At 54.9% G+C, this 19,880-nt stretch overlaps 1 protein-coding gene across 2 annotated transcripts in view; it reads right to left on the minus strand.

The window, feature by feature from the left end:
- The window catches only part of DNMT3A (DNA methyltransferase 3 alpha), a 101,160-nt gene extending 93,753 nt beyond the window's left edge, over positions 1 to 7,407 (minus strand). Inside the window, exon 1 of one of the 2 annotated variants that reach the window (XM_082642327.1) lies at positions 7,337 to 7,407. The gene's annotated coding sequence lies outside the window, so the exon portion shown is untranslated. Of the gene's footprint in view, positions 1 to 6,741; positions 6,858 to 7,336 lie in introns of those variants that run through there. The other variant, XM_082642326.1, reaches the window with a different exon arrangement.
- Positions 7,408 to 19,880: the final 12,473 nt, after the last annotated feature.

The raw sequence follows: 19,880 nt of genomic DNA on the forward strand, positions 1-19,880 counted from the left end.
TAATCACAAAGGACCATTCCTCAAGAAGCTCCTTGCCAACAGGTTCTGCTTGCAGGAGTGCCAGAGGATCCCAGCTGCCTGGCATGGGTCCGAGCGCCCTCGCCTGCCTCTCCTGGTGTCCTCTGGGGAACCTCTGAGGGAAGGCAGGCTCCCAGGTCCCCCAGCCTCCCAGCCCAGACGTTCCCGGACATTCACCATGATAGGGCCCACATCCAACCCATGGCTCAGTAAGCCACCGATCTGACCCCACTGTCCCATAATGTCCCCTCTTAGCATCTTTTAACCTTTTCAAGGAAGGACCGCTGGCACACCGGGCTCTAGCTGATCTATTAGGTCTGGAACATCTTCCCCACTGACCCCTGGATCCGTCTACATAGCCGCAAAGCAGGAAGAGCACTAGATCAGGAGTCAGGACACCCAAGTTCCAGCCCTCCAGTTACGAGCTGTGAGAGATGGTCCTCCATCCCCTCTGTACACCCAAACGGGGGCAGCTAACCACTGCTCAGAATTAAAAATGACCTTGACATTTGAAACAGAAACAGAGAGGGAAGATCAATAAGGATGGCAGTGAGCAGGGCCATGACCTCAGGAAAGAGAAAATAGGAATCTGATTGCAGATGTAAATAGGGCTGGGAGACCTTGGAGGTCAGAGGGGACCAGAGCAGGACGGGAGTGGGCATTGCTGAGCTACAGTTGAAAAAATTTTTTCATTCCCTGCTGGGATGCAGCTAGGAAAGCCCCAGGTGTCCACACCTCCTCCCCCTGTCGCTGTCCTCCAGACAGGCCTGCTATGTGATCAGCAAGGGAGATGTGGCTTGGCGGGCCCTGCCCACTTGCTGTCCTTGCCGGGGCCTGCCAGACACCTGCAGCCACACCTAGGGGCATGGCCGCCAGCCCGGGCACCTCCCCTCCAAGCTGGGGGCTCAGTTCAGCTGCACACGGAGGAGGGAGGGAAGAGGGTAGGGTGGAGTCAGGGTCTGCTGACGTCCCCTTTCCCTGTGCTTGCAGCCCTTACAGGAATGTTCTGGATGCTGGGGTGCCTCGGCGTGGGGAAGGGGATGCAAAAACGGGACACGGAGACCTCTGGGAGGCCAGGCCAGGGACCCTCCTCCGCCCATTCACATCATGATTGCCATCACTGACAGAGACCTTGCCCCGCTGGCGTTCCCCTTAATGGCCACGACACTCCGGGGTCGGTGTAATTTAAACCCTGCTCTGTTCCCCTCCAAGTCTGAGCTCTTAAGCTCTGGTCTACAGAACATAAAGGAAATCAAGATCCTATACCAAATGAGCTCAGCCGGCCCCTTCCCCTCCCTCCCTTTCGTCCCTCAGTCTCCCCTGCTGTCCCTCACAGCCACAGGCAGGGAAGTTCTAAGCGATTCTCCACAGGCCACACGGGAGTTACAGAGCACAGGGGCCCACTCCCCTCAAATCAGCTTGGGGCCTCAGGCTGGCCTCCGAGGCCCTGTTCACCACCCTGGAGTCTCCGCCACACTCCAGCCACCCTATCCCGACAGTCGGGCTTCCTCTCCTTGGTCTGGAAGCCCCGTCTCTGTGTTCTGAGGATCATCACAGGAGCCACCTCCTCCAAGAAGCCTTTCCTGATTCCTCCAGTTGGTTGTGACCTCACTGTCCTTTGAGCGTTTTATTTCTCCCTCTCCCTCGACCTTGGTCTGTAGTCATTAATTAGTTGGGCACACCCTAAACTCACCGTGTGTCCCCTCGAAGCTCAGCACAGGGTCTTGCCCAGCAAGACCCTGGTACAGGGCAAAAAACAGACTGCACTCAGGACAGAATCCGAATAAAGAGCTGAAACTGTAGCACAAGGGGTTTAAGGTGGATACAAAGACAACCTGTTGACAATGCGATCTGTTAAACTCTGGAACAGACTGCTACATGGCACTGAGGAGCCTCCCACCTCCGAAGATTTTTCAATCAGCATCAGCACTTTCCTCATCTGTCTAAGATTTTGCAAGAGACGCAGGAAGGTGGACAAGACTTCACAGAGCACTTCCTGCAGTGCCAGGCCACACGAGCCGCCCAAACGATGACGCTACTCACGCTGACGCTGAGCGCCTGCACTCTGCTAAGAGCGGAACCGGCATCATCTCAGCCAATCCTTACAACAACCTATGTGTAGCGCTTGGTCTTGTTTCCACATTACAGGTGAGGAAACTGGGAGGCTCAGAGAAATTGCGCTGCCCCAGATCCTACAACTGCGAAGTGTCCGAACGCCGCTCCTTCTGATTCCGGGGCCCTGCCTTCGGCTGCCTTGAGACAGGCTCATGTGCAAGCTCACGTCCAGGCTCTCTGTCCCCACGCGGCTGCACGCCGCGTACACAGAAATATGCACAGACACACGTGCACCACACCCTGGCTTGCCCACACACTTAGCCAAGGGGAGGCAGGCTTGGAGACACACACGCGAATCTCCAACACTGCACGGATCTCGGATTTGGTACGTTTTTCTTAAGGGAAGAGAGTCAAAGAGAGAAATGACTGAAAACGAGCCCTCAAGATTTGAGGGGAAAGGAATCTGGCACCTTTCGTTTACTATTAAAGCCCTGCTCAGGAGCAGCAGAATGCACAGGCTCACAGAGACGCCCAGCCTCCAAGGGCAGCCGGGCTCCTGACCGGCACTACCATCCATTAGACACCAGAATGGAAGTGGAAACAATTCCCACAGGCCATCCCGTGGCCCTGACTGTTGCCTGTTCCCAAGCTAGAGGCCAGAGACACACTCAACTATCAATGGGGCATGGGATGGGGGAAGAGGACACGGGCACCAAGTCAGGGACCCCAGGCTCAAGAGAGTGGAAGGTGGCAGGAAGTGCCGAGGGAGGGGAGCATGTGACAGGCACACAGTTGGCCCTTCCGGCCTCGGGCTCTGGGTAGCACTTCCAGCCCTGGAAGAAACCGGGCCTGGCTCCACAACCAAACAGCCCCCAACCTAGCTCCAGGTGTTCTCAGAGCTTCACGTTCTCTTTCAACCCTAAACTCTAGGGCTTGGATTCTAACTGTAACGTTTCAGGCCGAGGATGGCCATCGGAGAGCTGGCAAGACTGCTCTCAGAGTCCCCTTTCTATCTGGTTCCCACAAAAAGGAGCCTTGATGGAGTCCGGGAAAGAATTTAGGTTTTTCAGGGGGGCTTGAGCCTAAGGAACTGGCCTATAAGTAGGCGATGGCTATTTGAGGAAGGCAGAGCAGCAGCAAGCAGAAGAGAGCCGGGCCACCAAACCTGCCACTCGGGGGAGGTTAGGGACGCAAACACAAGACGTCCAGCAGACACTCATGGAAACCCCACAAAATGTCTGATGGGGGACCAGAGGCGGCCAGGGCAAGGTCCTGTGGAGACCACAAACTGAGAGGAGAGACCAACACGCAGTGCAGGAGCCCAGGAGAGCTGGAGCAGGAGACAGTCTAAGCTCCCCAGAGGGCAGGCCTGGCCCCGCTTCTTCCCAGCCAGGTCACCCCGGGCAAGTATTTTATAGTTTGTCTGTCTCCCTTGCAGGCTTTTTCAGAGGCCCAATGGCGGTGATGTGTGACTGTGCTAGGAAAAGCCCTGGGAGCATCTCTTGTTCTAATGCGATGTCTCTGGGTGGGCTCCGGGATGGGGGCTGGTCACCAGAGAGGCCAAGAGAGGATGAGAAGCTTGGAGTTTCAGCTTCAAGAAGGTCCATAAGGAACTCAGGAGCTTACCGCAAACGGGACTCAGGGAGGAAACCTCAGAAATTACACACACAAGTGTACACGTAAACCTACAGAAGGACACACACGTGCAAAGGCTTAACCAGAGGCTGCACTTTTACGCTCTCTGTGGAGTCAGACGTGACAAACCTGTCTCCTGAAGGGCCCTCACCCCTCACACCACCCTCTCCTTTCAAAGGCCCCACCCCCCAGGAGGCCCTGCTCTCACTCAGGCCTCCTCTCCCTGGAAGCCATTCCTGATTATCGCTGTGAGGCGAGACCACCCCGCCCCCACTCCTGGGTCTGAAATTCCACCACTAGAATCAGAGCCATAGAATTTAAAAGCTGGAATGGACCTTCAAGCTGCAGTCCAACCCTCACCCCGCAGAGGAATCCCGGTCCGCAGACACCCTGACACATGGCATGGCTGTCCTCTTCTCTGCTTCTCCGGTGCCGGGGGGCGGGGTGGGGGCGCGGGAGGCAGCCCTTGCACTGTGGGCCACACTCCTTGAGTCTAGAAGGAATTCACCTTCTCTAAGGTCGGCTTCCTGTTGCAGGCCCACGAGCCTGGGAAGGAGGACAAGGAGAGCCTTGGTCCACCCGAGCCAGGAAGTGTGCATTTGATGAGTAGCTGAAGACAAGCCCCAAGGAGCTGGACAAGAGACTGGAGAGGGAGCCAGGGCCCAGAGGAATGGGGCCCGGGAAGGGAGGCGGGCAGGTGCCAGACCCGCCACACAAGTTTGCCTGGGCCACTGACTGCGTGCAGCACATGTGCACACATGCACACACACGCACACAGACTCACGCTTTCACAGAACTCCCTGTCAAACAGCCCAACCAGGGCCTCAACGGGACCTGGAGGCAGAGGGGGACCACCTTGCCCCAGCAACCTAGCAGGAACTCCTAACAGCCCAAGCCTCCAAACCCAGGCAGCTCAGGAAACCACCAGGAAACGACCCCTGCCAGCAGAGGGAACAGCCCAAAGAGGGTCCGCCTGACAGCTGGGCTCCCCAAATCCCAGAGGCCAGTCCTAGCTCTCCAGCATCGCCCAAGGAGAAAAGCTTCCCCGGCTGCAGCTGTCACATCTGCCTGGGAGGGAGGAGGCACAGCGGAGCAGCACCTGATCCCAGGATCCCTACGCAGCCCGCCAGCCCAGGAGGCCGGTTCAGCGCTGGCAGCCCAGGGTGAAACATGAAGACTGAACAGTCCCCCAGGGATGGTGATGGCAGTCTCTGGGCACGGCAGCAAGGGGCAAGCTGGGTCACAGGGCGGCCGGCTCTTCTCCTGCAGCCTCCTGTCCCTTCTGGTTTGGGAGGGGGCGAGCTGTGTGGCTCCGGGGCCTGGGCCCCGGGCCCTTCCTCCCTGCCTGACACAGGCCAGAGCTGCCCAGCTGGGTGCAAGACGCCATCTTGGGTCAAGGTGCAACCACAGGGGGCTCCTCTCGAGAGCTGGGGAAGAGAGCCCCTGAGAACCAGTGAGCCCCTCACTCCCCACCCAAGGGGCCAACACCTACTCAACTGGCTTTGCACTAGAGAGTGGAGGAAGGACAGAAGGGATGGAGAGAAACGGGGGAACTAATGGGGCTGAGAGGGAAGGGAGTGGGTGCCCCCAAGAAGGGAGCCTCCAGGAAAGCGAAAAGCAGTTTGGCAGCCAGAGGGCCGCGGGCCCCAGCGATGGGGGGCTGGGGGAGGCCGGGGGCGGGCCCTGGACCCTTGCCAGCTCCGTCCGAGCCGAGGGGGAGGGAGGAGGGAGGAGGGAGGGGGAGGGGAGCTGGGGTGAGGGCGGGACACGGACCGAGGCCGCCTGCGGCTCGGAAGCTTGGGGTCTCCCGGGGCGCTGGGACGTGGGGCCGAAGACCCCGATCCGCAGCTTCGGCGAGGCCTCGTCCTTCACCGTGCGGATGCGAAGCTTTCAAGGACACGTCTGCACCGGCCCAGCGGGGGTGCGTGTGCGTGAGTGTGTCCGCGTGCGTGTTGAGTGTGTGCAGGGGGGTGGGTGCTGCTGCAGGGGGCGACCCGGGGCGTCCCCACCAGCCACGCTCCGGGCCCAGGCCCTGCGGCTCCCACCCCTGCGTTTTCCGGCCCCCGCGGCCCCGGCCCGGGATCTTCGCCCGCCCCCGCCCCGCCCCCACACTGCGGCGCCGCCGCCGCCGCCGCCCCGGCTCCCACGGCCCGCGGCGGGGGCAGGGAGGAGCCAGGCACGACGTCCCCCCCGCGCGCCACCCGACTCTCCGCGGAGAGGTGTGCCCCCCAAGTGGCACTCTCCCCACCCCCGCAGCCCCTCCCAGATCCGCTGGCACCCCGCTCCCCCAGCCACAGGTGGCCGGAGGAAGATCGCTGCGCAGCGTTCCCCGGTCCGGCCCCCCGATCACCCCTCGGCCCGCCCCCGGGGGCCTCCCGGGTCCCCCGCCCCGCCGGGCCGAGGAGGGCCGGGAGCCGGGGGGAGGGGCGGGGGGCCGGGTCGTGCCAGGCTGCCATTTTCTGCCGCCACCGCGGAGCCTGCGCGGGGCCCGGCCCCCGCCCCCCTCCCCCGCTCCCTGCGGGCCGCGGCGGGAGCCGATTATTCCGGGTCGGGGTCCGCGCCCTCCGGCGCCCCGGCCGCAGGCCCCAGGTTGGGCCCCGGGGGCGGGGGCAGGGCCCGGAAGGCGGGGGCGGCCAGGCCGGGGCCCCTGCGGCAGCGCCTAGCGGGGCACCGCGGCTGAGGCCGGCGGCGGAGGAGGCCCCCCGCGGCATTGTATAGACTTGAACTTGAGCCCGGAGCCGGGCGGGGGCGCGGAGGGGGCTCCGCGCCGGGAGCGGGCGGGACGGGAGGGGGCGCCTGCGGAGCCCGCGGGGACATAAACAAACCCTCAAATCCCCCGCTCCGCCCCGGCCAGCCTGGCCCGCCGTCGCCGTCCGCAGCCCTGGCTCCGCGAGCGCCCGGCGCCGAGTTGCGGGGGTCCGGGAGCGTGCCCCGAGCCGGGCACTGCCCGCCGCCGTGGCCCCCGCCCGGCTCCCCTCCTCCCCGCCCGCCTCCGGGCCGGCCTCCCGGGCCGCCAGCAGCGGCGCTCATTACCGTGTGGCCGGTGGGGTCGGGCCGGCCCGGCTGCGCGCCCTAGTGCCGCGGCGCCGCGTCCCGGCTCGTCCTCTGCTCTCGCCGCCGCCGCCGCCGCCGCCGCCGCCCGCGCGCCCTCCCTCCCTCCCTCCCGGCCCGCCTGCCTGCCTCGCTCGCTCCCTCCCTCCGCTCGCTGTCGCGCTCCCTCTCTCCGCCTCCTCCGCCGGGTCCCCCCCTCCCACCCCTTCTCTCCGCCTTCCTCCTTCCCTCCCTCCGGCCGCCCGCGGGCCCAGGCCTCCGCCCGCTGCTCGCCCCCCGCGGCCGCGCTGGCCCCGGCCCTGGCGCTGCGGAGCCGGCCCGGGAGGCAGCGCCGACTTGGGGGCCCCGGGGCGCCGCGACGGGAGCGGCCTGGGCGCGCGGCCGGTCCTAGCGCCCTCGGCCCGACTTCCCGGCCTCTACGCCCCCGTTGGGGGGGTCCCCGCACGCTGCGGGTCGGAGGGCCGGACCTCGCTGCGCCCCGACCCTGCGCTGGGCCCGGGAACCCCGCCTCGGCCGCTCTCCCGGCCACTCCGCCGGGGGCCTGCGGCAGCCCTCCCCCCGCGGGGCGCCCCGCTACCTGGAGCTGCCTCTGCGCTGGGTCCCCGCATCCAGCACTGGCCGCAGGGACAGCGGCCCCTCCTCTCCCGCGGCCGGTGTCAAGTGCCTCCCCCCGGCAGCCCGCGGAGCCCCCGGCGGTCTTCGCCCTGCAGTTCTCCCGACCTCCACCAGAGCCCACTGCACTCTGCCGGCCTCAGCACTGGGGCTGGGGACAGCAGCGCCGGCCCATCCGCGCCGCAAGCCCCACGCCACCCGCCACCCCCGCCAGGTGCCGCCGCCGAGTGGAGGCCGGCCCACTCAACAGGACCAAGGTCGGGGCGCTAGGCTTATCGAGGCCGTCTGGGAGGCTCGAGCACCTCTATAGGATGAGCCCCCTTGAAGGGAGTGAGTTCCCCGTACCTTGAGGTGTCCAAGTAGAGTTGAGTGTCCTCAGTTGGTCAGTGGAAGACTGAAAGATTTCATGGCTCGGGGGTGGAACTAAATGACATTGAAGATCCCTTCCAGCTCTAAGATTCTGTGCACACACCTACACTCCGCCCTCATGCTTACTCACCCCTTTGCCGCGAGGGTTGTTCTCATTTCCCACAGAGTTTCCAGGGCTCCAGGTTTCTGACTTGGGGCATCTCTGTCTACTTTCATCAGCACAGCCACCCCTCTGCTCATCACTCTCCCAACTGCCACCGCTAGGGCTTGGTGCTGGGCCCCCTGACTCCCCAGCTTGGCTCCTTTCTTCTGCCTGTACCTCCACCAGTCATCTGCCACTGTGTACCCCCATTCCACCCAGTGCTTCAGCTACATGGCAGTACCCTGAGCTCCCTGCCCCAGGACATGGTGTGCTCCCTTCCCCAGGCACCAACCATCCCACTTATGGACACCCAGGCCCTCACTGCTGAAACCAGTGGTACTTTTCCCTCCACTGCCACCAACTTCAACCCTCCAGGGTCACAGGAACAGTTACCTAACTCTTTGGGAGACAGAGCTGACCTTTCATCCAAGAGATTTCCTTCCAGAAGCCCTCTAACGCTTCCAGGTCCTTTAGTCTGCCCACTCCCCGTGCCCCAAGGTCAGAGGCCGCTCTCTACACAGTTGTCCTGGCCTTTTTCCCTGTCACCCTCACTCAAGTGGTCACCCCATGCCGCTGATGATAGGCCATGCTCTCCGTGGTCTCCACCTGGCCAGTTCCAGAGACTTGGGATGTTCCTTCCATGAGGACAGAGACCACCTCTGTCATCTCTGTAGCCCAGCACTTGGCACATAGTAGGTTCTCAATAAGCTTTGGATGAATGAATATGTGCATTGCAGGTTCTGTGCCACTTTGCTTTCAACATCAAGATGGGCATCCACAGACACGCTAAAGTTTGGCCAACGGGAGGACCATGTTTAGAAAGATGGTTGCCATACCTCTTCGTTCCTTAAGGGCTTGTATAATACTGCCCACAAATAGCAGCGATAGTTTACTGAGTGTCTCCTGTGCGCCAGGCACCAGGTTGGCACTTTTCCTTAGCAACCCTCTGAGGTAGTTTGTGTTATCTTCACTCTGTAGATGAAGAGACTGAGGCTCAGTCAAAGCCACACAGTTGGGCAGTGGCAGAGCCAGGACTCAAAGCATGTTTCGTCTGACTCTGAAATCATTATAGTTACCTTAAAACATTACAGTTACTCTTTTTTTTTTTGGCCATACTATACGGCTTGTGGGATCTTAGTTCCTTGACCAGGGATTGAACCCGGGCCCTCAGCAGTGAGAGCACAGAGTCCTAACCACTGGACCACCAGGGAATTCCCTACAGTTACTCTTAACAAGCTGAAATTTTCAGGGTCAAGTGGGCAACTGTAAGTTTCTATTCAGTAGGGAATTCCTTGGCTGTCCAGTGGTTAGGACTCGGCGCTTTCACTGCCATGGCCCAGGTTCAACACCTGGTCCGGGAACTAAGATCCTACAAGCCATGTGGTGCAGTCAAAAACAACAAAAAAGCAAGTTTCTATTCAGTAGAACTATTTATGATGAAATCATTGGGAGTCCATGATGTGTGACCTTGGATGTCTGTGTTGCTGGCGTCAAAAGGCCCAAGGTGACCGTGTTGAGGGGTTTGCTCATGTCCAGTAGGAAGCAACCGTGTGGCTACAGGCCTGGTTCCAGAGCCTGGCCTCGGCGTTTTCACCATGAGGTGGACCCTCCAGGCTGTCCCAGGAAGAGACACATTAATGCTGGCTAACCCTATTGGGCCCTTCTGACCACAAATCGCACTGGTCCAACTCAGATTGATTTGCCTTTGGGCTCCTACAGCTCCATCACTTCTGTCTGGCCCACTGTGGCCCAACCAGTATCCTGGTGGATCCTAGATCATGTAGGGTGAGGGGCAGTATCAGTCAGGATATGCTAGGGCAGTATCGGTCATCTGTAGTAACAAACAAGTGACAGGATCCTGCCTAAACCATCTTAAACAAACAAAAGGATTAAGTAGTATACAGTTTAGACAACTGGGAAGACCAGGGCTGGGGATTCAGGCACAGGTAAATCCAGGGACTCAAGTGCCAGCTCCAGAGCTGGCTCTCTCTCCATCACTCTTGTCTGCTTCCCACTACGTTGGCACTTCTGCCTACTTTAAACAAACTCCAAGATGGTGGGCAGCTGTCTCATGTTCACACTCTCCCAACTTAGAGCCCCAGTGGAAGAACATAATTTCCTTTCCTTCAGGAACCTCCTTAATGCTTCTAGGACATGAGGTTCCATGGCCTTTAACAACACCCCCCCAACCCCTGTGCCTCAAGATCTGAGACACAGTTGTCCTGTTGTGTGCTTCATTGTCACCCTCACTCACGGTGCCATCCCTAGCCAAAAAGTCCTGAGGGTTACTTCAATTGTTGTGACTAGTCACAAGCCCACTCTGAACCAGGTTCTACAGCCTGTGGGATAGCGTGGATCACGTGCCCCCCTTAAGTGGATGCAAGAGGTCGTTTGGGGATTGACAGATCCAACCAGTACCCCATGGAAAAGGGGCAGTGTTGCTCTCCAAAGCAAGGGGCGCTGGGCAAACACATTGCACTCCACCCAATGGCCACCCAGCATCCACGTATACCTTTTTCCCCACACATGCACTTTCAAAAATGGTCCTGCTACTTGATAGAGGTGGTGGTTGCACAACACTGTGAATGTACTAAATGCCACTGAATTGTACATTTTCAAATGGTTAATGTTATGTGAATTTCACCTCAATAAAAAGATATATATATACTTTTTTTTTTTGGCTGCATTGGGTCTCCGTTGCTGTGCACGGGCTTTCTCTAGTTGCGGCGAGCGGGGGCTACTCTTCGTTGAAGTGTGCGGGCTTCTCATTACGGTGGCTTCTCTTGTTGCGGAGCATGGGCTCTAGGGTGTGGGGGCCTCAGTAGTTGATGCACGTGGGCTCAGTAGTTGTGGCTCATGGGCATTGTTGCTCCGCGGCATGTGGGATCTTCCCGGACCAGAGCTCGAACCCGTGTCCCCTGCATTGACAGGCGGATTCTTAACTACTGTGCCACCAGGGAAGTCCCTAAAAAGATATTTTTAACATGCTCCTTCTAAAATAAAGAACCCTTACCATGTACAACCAAAACTCCACTTACTCTCCTTCCCAAAGGAAGTCAGGATCCGAGTAATGTGCATTCCTCTCAGTGGCCTACATGTGGCTTCTTCTTATCTGTAACAGTTGGCTGTTACAAATTTAACCATCCGCAAAACACCAAGTCTATGATGGTGGAGATAAAATAGATTATCCACAATGAAGACTGACTTTGGAAGAGAGGAGAAGGGAAGGAGCACACAGGGGTGGCCTGTCCACCCTGCTGGTGGGGCAGCCAGGACTCACTCACTTCTCCACAATGGAGCTGGGTCCTGGCCTGGTCCCCTGGGAGGATCTTCCTGGCTCATCGTCCTCCGTGGCTGTACCTGAGGGCCTGCAGGGAAGAGGTCTTCTTTGGGGAAGGCCAGCTCCTTATTGGCATGGCCATGGCTTCCTGGGGATTCCTTCAGAGGTTGGGCAAGCCCTAGGTCTGAGGATTGCAGTATCCCTTCCTTAAAACCTCAGCCAGCTGCCAGTCAGCTCAGTTCCTAGGAACCCCATGGACCAGTAACTAGCTGCCTAAAGACCCAAAGCTGCTGAGTGGACACCTCTTCATGCCCACCACAGTTGTGAGCATTACGGCAAAGAGTGGAAATAGAAGTGCTTTGTAACCCATAAAATGTCATTATCCTCATTCACAGAGAAAATCATAGAGACATAAATTCATTCTGTATGGTTTTGTCTGTGCCAGTACACAGTCCTTTTTATTCAATTCCTTTTACCCTCTTATTGGATTTCCCACAGCAACTGCCATAAACTTCCCTCCCCTATTTCTAGATGCCGATTCAGCCCCTTCCTCCCGGCGACAGTTTAGCCTCTGCCTCTCACTCTAGCCCGAGGCTCACCCTGTATATTGATAGGTCTAGAAATAAATATAGACGTAAATATATATTTGTGTATATTTTTTCCATTAAGAGAATTTTTTAAAGACCAAAAATAACCGGAAATCCAAAGGTGCGATGTGAATACAACGGATGAGTCAAAATTTCCCAGCCAAGCTGTAACAGTTTTCGCCTGGTCATCAAAGAAACAAGCGGTCTTGCATTATCCTGATGAAGGTTATGCATTTTCTGTTGACTAATTCTGGACACTTTTCATCGAGTGCTGCTTTCACTTGGTCTACTGGGAGCAGTACTTGTTAGAATTAATCGTTTGGTTTTCTGGAAGGAGCTCATAATAGAGGACTCCCTTCCAATCCCACCATATATACAACATCACCTTCTTTGGATGAAGACCGGCCTTTGGCGTGGTTGGTGGTGGTTCATTTTGCTTGCCCCACTATCTCTTCCATTCCACATTATTGTACAGTATCCACTTTTCATTGCCCGTCACAATTTGTTTTAAGAAAGGAATGTTTTCGGGCTTCCGTGGTGGCGAAGTGGTTGAGAGTCCGCCTGCCGATGCAGGGGACATGGGTTCGTGCCCCGGTCCGGGAGGATCCCACGCGTCGCGGAGCAGCTGGGTCTGTGAGCCATGGCCGCTGGGCCTGCGCGTCCGGAGCCTGTGCTCTGCAACAGGAGAGGCCACGAGAGTGAGAGGCCCGCGTACCGCAAAAAAAAAAAAAAAAAGGAAGTGCTCAAAGAATGATGGGATACGAAAAAGTGCTCCCACTGGCAAAATATGGGAAAACCTGAGCACCAAAATAATGATACCAACAGATTATAAGCCCATTGTGTAAAATAAGAATCCCTGAGTCCACAGTGCTAGAAATAAATAAAGGAATAAATTGCAAGTTTAATGAGGAATGGGATATTTACATAGTCTCAAAGTACTTCCCAGCAAAATACTTTTTAATTGCAAAGGGAAAAAAGAATAACTTTACAATGGAAAAGCCCTTTAATCAAGTGATCAAAGCTAACCTCATCAGTAATAGAGCAAATTGAAATGATACACCACCTAACAGGATGCAGTGAGAACAACGCACGTATTCCAGCCAAAGGTGCATCACCTGAATCTAATCTCAAGGAGACATCGGACAAACCCTGCTCTAGTCCCTTTGAGCTGCCATAAAAAAGTACCATTGACTGGGTGATTTACAAACAACAAACACTTATCTCACAGTTCTGGGGAAAGTTCAAGATGAAGATGCCAGCAGATTAGATGATTGGTGATGCTTCCTGGTTCATAGACAGCCGTCTTTTCTCTGTGTCCTCACACAGTGGAAGGCACAAACTAGCTCCCTGGGTCTCTTTTATAAGGGCACGAATCCCAATCATGAGGGCTCTGCCCTAATGACCTAATCCTCTCCCAAAGGCTTCACCTCCTAATACCATCACCTTGGGGGATAGGTTTCAACATATGAATTTTGAGAGGACACAAACATCACACCATTGCAAACCCCAAATGAGGGATATTTTACAAAATAACTGACTTGTATTTTTCAGGAGTGTCAAGGTCATGAAAGCGAGGGAAAGACTGAGGAAGTGTTCCAGATTGAAGGAAAGAAACTAAAGAGGGGGGCTTCCCTGTTGGCACAGTAGTTAAGAATCCGCCTGTCAATGCAGGGTACACGGGTTCGAGCCCTGGTCCGGGAGGATCCCACATGCCGCGGAGCAACTAAGCCCACGCGCCACAACTACTGAGCCTGCGCTCCAGAGCCCGTGTGCCACAACTACTGAAGCCCGCGTGCCTAGAGCCCATGCTCCGCAAGAGAAGCCACCGCAATGAGAAGCCTACGCGCAGTGAGAAGCCCGCACACGGCAACGAAGAGTAGCCCCCGCTGGCCACAACTAGAGAAAGCCCGCACGCGGCAACGAAGACCCAACACAGCCAAAAATAAAATAAATAAAATTAATTAATTAAAAAAAAAGAAACTAAAGAGACATCACAAGTAAGTGTGTGATTCTGGATTGGATATTTTTGGTATAAAGGACATTATTAGAACAATTGGAGAAATGTAAATTGGGTCTGAGTATTAGATGGTAGTAATGGATCAGTGCTACTTTCCTGATTTTGATGTTTGTACTCTAGTTATGAGAGTGTCCTTATTTATAAGAATATATTTCTAGGGGCTTCCCTGGTGGCGCAGTGGTTGAGAGTCCGCCTGCCGATGCAGGGGACACGGGTTCGTGCCCTGGTCCGGGAAGATCCCACATGCCGCGGAGCGGCTGGGCCCATGAGCCATGGCCGCTGGGCCTGTGCGTCCAGAGCCTGTGCTCCGCAATGGGAGAGGCCACAACAGTGAGAGGCCCGCGTACCGCAAAAAAAAAAGAAGAATATATTTCTAGTATAGGATAAAAAGAAATATATCCTATACAAAAGTTTTGGGGGGTGATTGGGCACCATGTTGACACATTCACAAATGGTTTAGAAAAAAAATAAATTCTTTTACCATATTTGCATCTTTTCTGTAAGTTTGAGATTGTTTTAAAATAAAAAGTTTTTTAAATTACCCCCAGAGGTTGTAGCATTTTGCCTTCTCACCAGGAATACATATGAAAGAGAATGTTGCCAACTGAGTATGTAGTCAAACTCTTGGACTTTTGCCCACCTGTTGGGTGAGCAGTGATCTCTCCATACACGTTTTGTTTTGCATTTCTCTGACGGTGAGGAGGTTGAACGTCTTTTCATGTGTTTAAGGGCCATTTGCATTTATACACTGAGCACTCTCTGTTTATCTTTTGACCACTTTTCTATCAGGTTGTGGGTCTTTCTTCTTGATTTTGATGACCTCTTCATGAATTGAGGAGGTTATCCCTTTGACTGTGTTACGAGCCAACAATTATTTTTGTACTGTGTATTCAGTGCCTAGCGTTGCACCGAGGGTCCTGGTGGGCTGGTCTCTGCTTGTGAGGAGTTTACACGTGACACAATCCAGACTAACGTTAGCCACTTAATCATGAGCTAAACTGTGAAGCTCAAACAAGAAGGGGTGTGAGCTGGAGCAAAGGTGTCCCTGAGGAAATGGAATCTGAGCCGGGGCTAGAAAATGGTTGGGTTATGGTCAGTGAGGGCATCCTGGGCTTAGAGGGAAGGCACAGTGAGGGAGAGAACTTGATCTGCCTGTGGTGACTTCCCCTCAGCTCTCTCCCTCTGCCTCCACCCAAACCGTCAGACTCAGTTACTCTGCCTTGAGGAACTTCCCTAAGTTCTTCCCGATTTTCACTGCTCCTCCAGACGGAAGAGGAAAGGAGCGCCAGAGCGGGGGCGGGGGGAAAGCAGGTGTCCTGAACCGGATCTTATGGTCTCAGGCCAGCATGGTGGGCAGTGCCACAGTCCACCTAGCTTTCTGTGGAGGTGCCACTCAAGGTCAAGGTAAAAGATTAGAAGCCTGTGGTTCTGTTACTACTTTTCAAATACAAACATTTTAGGGGGTTAAAAGCAGTGATTTTTTTTTTTAAGCTACAAGGATATATTGTACAACACAGGGAACATAGCCAATATTTTATAGTAACTACGAATGGAGTATAACCTTTAAAAATTGTGAATCACTACATTGCATACCTGTAACTTTTATAATATTGTACATCAACTATATTTCAATTAAAAATGGAGAAAAAAGAATTTAAAAAAGAATTATAGGTGGTCAAATTATTCAAAAAAAGCAGTGATTTTTTTCTTTTCATTCATACCTTCTAGGAATGAACGTACCTTCTAGGTAATGTACCTTCTAGGTTATAAATTGAGTTCCATGCGAGTCACTAAAGGGGGTGTCTTTTCTTAATTAAACTTTTTCTTTCGAGATCAATTTGGATTCACATGCAATTGTAAGAACTACTACAGAGAAATCCCCTATACCCTATACCAGTTTTCCCCAATGATAGCATCTCTCAAAACCTAAGTGTAATATCACAACCAGGTTATTGACACTGATGTGGCCAAGTTAGAGAGCATTTCCATCAGCCCAGGATTCTGCACGTTGCCCTTTTACAGTCACACCCACTTCTCCCCTACCTCCCCCCACTGCCCCAACTGCTCATCTGGGCAGCTACTCATCTGTTCTCTGTTTCTGTAGTTGTCACTTGTCAACAGTGTCATATACATGGAGTCATGCAGTACATAACCTTTGGCGATTGGCTTTTTTCATTCAACATAATTCTCTGGAGGTTCATCCCGGTTGTTGTGTGTGTCAATAGCGCTTTCATTTTTATTGCTGAGTAGTAGTCCATGGCACAGATGTACCACCTGTTGAAGAACATCTGGGGAATTTCTAGTTTTTAGCTACAGGATAGAAAACCGGGGCCAGGAAGGTGAACCAACTTGTACCAGGGTACACAGGCAGAATATGCGAGAACTGGCATGTGGTGTGAGCCCTGGTCATTTGCATGAGCCACATAAGGCTACTGGTGGGAAACACCAGGCAGGCTCAGCAGGAAGCATGGAGACTCAAGAGTGAGTGATAATCTGACGTCTTGAAAGTCGTGTGTAAAGAAGATGAGTCTCAATTGGAGAGAGACAGCTCAGAAGAGAGATTTGTGCTCAGCTCTGGCAGGGGATCCGGGGAAGCTCTGAGCCTCCTTCTGAAGGGAACAAACATCTACTGATGACTGAAAACAGAGATGACAAGGAGGGACATATTAGCTGATTTGGGTTGTTATAGTAACATCCAGATAAAATATATATTCACAGCCCAGAGAGGAAATGGAACTGAACGTAGATGGGCGGGTGGAATGGGGGAAACGACTGGAAGAATATCTCCATAGACAGAGTGCTTACTCGTTACTGAAGCCATGAGCAAGGGGCTCTCCAAGGAGTATGGAGACGGAGATGCTGGGGGAAACCCCAATTAGGTGGTGGGAGAGATGACGGCAGAGAGGAGCCTCCAAAAGGCAGGGGCAGGGTGTGGAGGGTGGGAACCAGAGGAGTGAATGAAGGCCAAGGACAAAGAGACTTAGCACTGATGAGGCACCAGGGCTGAGGAGAAAGGAGGAAATACACATTTCCTGCCAAATGTGTATTTTTTAATCTATGCTGCATAACAAATTAACCCAAATCTTAGTGGCTTAAATAAAAACATCTATTATCACACAGTTTCTGTGTCAGGAATCTGTGGGTGGCTTGGTGGGGTTCTCAGGCTCAGGGTGTCTGACTGCAGTCATCCCAAAGTTTGATGGGGAACGGTCCATTTCCAAGCTTACTCACATGGTCGCTGACTGGATTCAGTTTCTCACGTGTTGCTGGACTGAGGGCTTCAATTCAATGCTGGCTGTTGGCTAGAGGCTGCCCCCAGTTCTTTGCCTGGTGGGCCTCCCACCGGGCAGCTAACATGACGGCAGCTGGCTTCGCTAGAGCGAACAGGAGAGAGCGAGAGTGTGTGGGCAAGATGGAGGACACAAACTTTTATTTTACTTTTTAAATTTTTATTATTATTATTTTTTGGCTACACCACGTGGCACGTGGGATCTTAGTTCCCCGACCAGGGATTCAACCCGTGCCCCTTGCAGTGGAAGCGTGGAGTCTTTTTTTTTTTTTTTTTTCCAAAATTGTTTTTTTTTTTTTTTGCCTGGGAGTGGGGTGAGAGGAAAGGAGGGGGCTAGCAAATTTAGCACTCCTCCCTCGCCCGCCATTTGTTGCCTGAGAACGCTTTTTTTTTTTTTTAGATGTTGGGGGTAGGAGTTTATTAATTAATTTATTTATTTTTGCTGTGTTGGGTCTTCGTTTCTGTGCGAGGGCTTTCTTTAGTTGCGGCGAGCGGGGGCCACTCTTAATCGCGATGCGCAGGCCTCTCACTATCGCGGCCTCTCTTGTTGCGCAGCACAGGCTCCAGACGCGCAGGCTCAGTAGTTGTGGCTCACGGGCCTAGTTGCTCCGCGGCATATGGGATCTTCCCAGACCAGGGCTCGAACCCGTGTCCCCTGCATTGGCAGGCAGATTCTCAACCACTGCGCCATCAGGGAAGCCCCGGAAGCGTGGAGTCTCAACCACTGGACCTCCAGGGAAGTCCGGACACAGACTTTATTTTTTTTAATGTGTTACACATTTACTGTGTCCCTTTTATTTTATTTATTTATTTATTTATTTTTGGCCGCGTTGGGTCTTTGTTGCTGCGCGCGGGCTTTCTCTAGTTGCGGCGAGCTGGGGCTACTCTTCGTTGCGGTGCGAGGGCTTCTCATTGTGGTGGCTCCTCTTGTCGTGGAGCACAGGCTCCAGACGCGCAGGCTTCAGTAGTTGTGGCCCGCGGGCTTAGTTGCTCCGCGGCATGTGGGATCTTCCCGGACCAGGGCTCGAACCCGTGTCCCCTGCATTGGCAGGCAGATTCTTAACCACTGCACCACCAGGGAAGGGAAGCCCCCCGGCACAAACTTTTATAACCGAGTCTTAGACGCCTTTGCCGTATTCTGTTCATGAACAGCAAGTCACTAGGACCAGCCCACACTCAAGGGGAGAGGATTATATAAGGGTCTACATACCAGGAAGCCAGTTGAGCTGCAGTGTAGTACGGGGAGCAAAGACAACCAGAGCCTCCCCCAGGGGGCCCCTGACAGGACAGTATTAGAAGAGTGTGAGGGGGAGACGACAGAATGGAGCGAGACAGGTGGTGATGCCCAAATCCCAGCTGCCCCCAGCACTTCAGGGAGACCTGGACAAACTCAGGAGTCCCACCCCTCTTGCTGCAGACGGAGCGCCCACCAGCTCCCAGAAGGTCCGAGCTGGGTTGTTTGCATGGGTCTGCTTCCTCATCCCACCCCACGCCCTGCCCAGAGCAGAGCCACACAAGCAGGCACCTGGCTCACCATCTCCATCCCACCAGCTGGCACTCGCCATCGAGGCACAGCAGCATCTTTGGGGCGTGGGGGGACAGGACCCAACTCCATAGCTCCTTCCACTCCCCAGGACTGACTCCCTTTCCAATTTGAATTCCTTTTCTAGCCCAACACAGGATCAGGGCCAGGGATGTTAGAAATGACCCCCAAGGATCTGGTAGGCGGCTGGGAGAGCAGAACTCCTTGCACTCTAAAAAAGCAACTTACAGTACTTTTATCAGTTGTCTCACCCCTTCTCTCTATTCCTTGTCACCTCAGGGGACACAAGAATGAGGAAAATACCCTCAAAAGGACATAATCTTTGAGATGGGCTTTCAGATCAAGCTCTCTTTAGATCCTAATTACAATCCCAGAGGCACTCAGGCCAGTGACTGTTATGCCAGTTTTAAGGAGGAGGCCACTGAGGCCCAGAGAGGCATCTCAGTGACCAAGCAGGACCAGACCTGAACGCCCAGCCCCACTCTGTACCCATATGGAGTTTCCCGGGGTGGGGCAGGGCTCCTCCGGGCACATGAGGATGGCCGCGACAGCGGACCCAGGCTCCTCACCTGCTGAGTACGGGCCTTCGGGCCCACAGCTCTGTCCCCGCTGCTCTAACCCTCCCCCTCCTCTTGCGGTACCCTCCCCCCAGAGCACCCCAGGTTCCCAGCATCCAAAGAGTATTTAGAAAACCCACCTGCCCCCAACGTCTTGAAATCTCTTTACTGGAGACCAAGACTTTTATTCTACAATTAATGAATTCCCAGGAGCTGAACATGACTCGTAGCCCTGGGGATATTGGGGTACATGAACAGGGCAGGAGAGCAGTGGAGAGGGAAAAAGAGGCTGGGGGTGGGGGAGAACCTGGGCCATGGGAGCCAATTTTTGTGACCAGCACTGGGGTTTGCATGTCTCTGGGGACAAGGGAGCTAACAGGTGATCGGAACAATGAAAGGAAATAGAGGCCATTAGGTGTCAGGCTGCACGAGGGAGGGAAAGCATATTTCTCAGGGGCGCCAACAGTGTGTGCCCCAGGTTACCCTCAGCACAGGCTACTTGACTGTGACCTCAGACCTCCTTTCAAATTAGGAACAAGGAGCATGAACTGAATAACGGTGATTTTAGTGCTGTGCCCTGAGCAGGTGAGGGAGAGCAGGGCTGACGGCCACGCAGTCAGGCCCATTCAGGGCGGGGCCCGCTGAAGACACGTTGGCGGCCCGGCCTTGAGATCTGAGTGCAAGGCCGCAGCCTGGGCTCCTGCCGGGACGTCTAGGCCACCAGC

Source organism: Mesoplodon mirus (genome assembly GCF_964341445.2).
Source record: "Mesoplodon mirus genome assembly, chromosome: 14".
In the NCBI taxonomy this organism is placed as follows: domain Eukaryota; kingdom Metazoa; phylum Chordata; class Mammalia; order Artiodactyla; family Ziphiidae; genus Mesoplodon; species Mesoplodon mirus.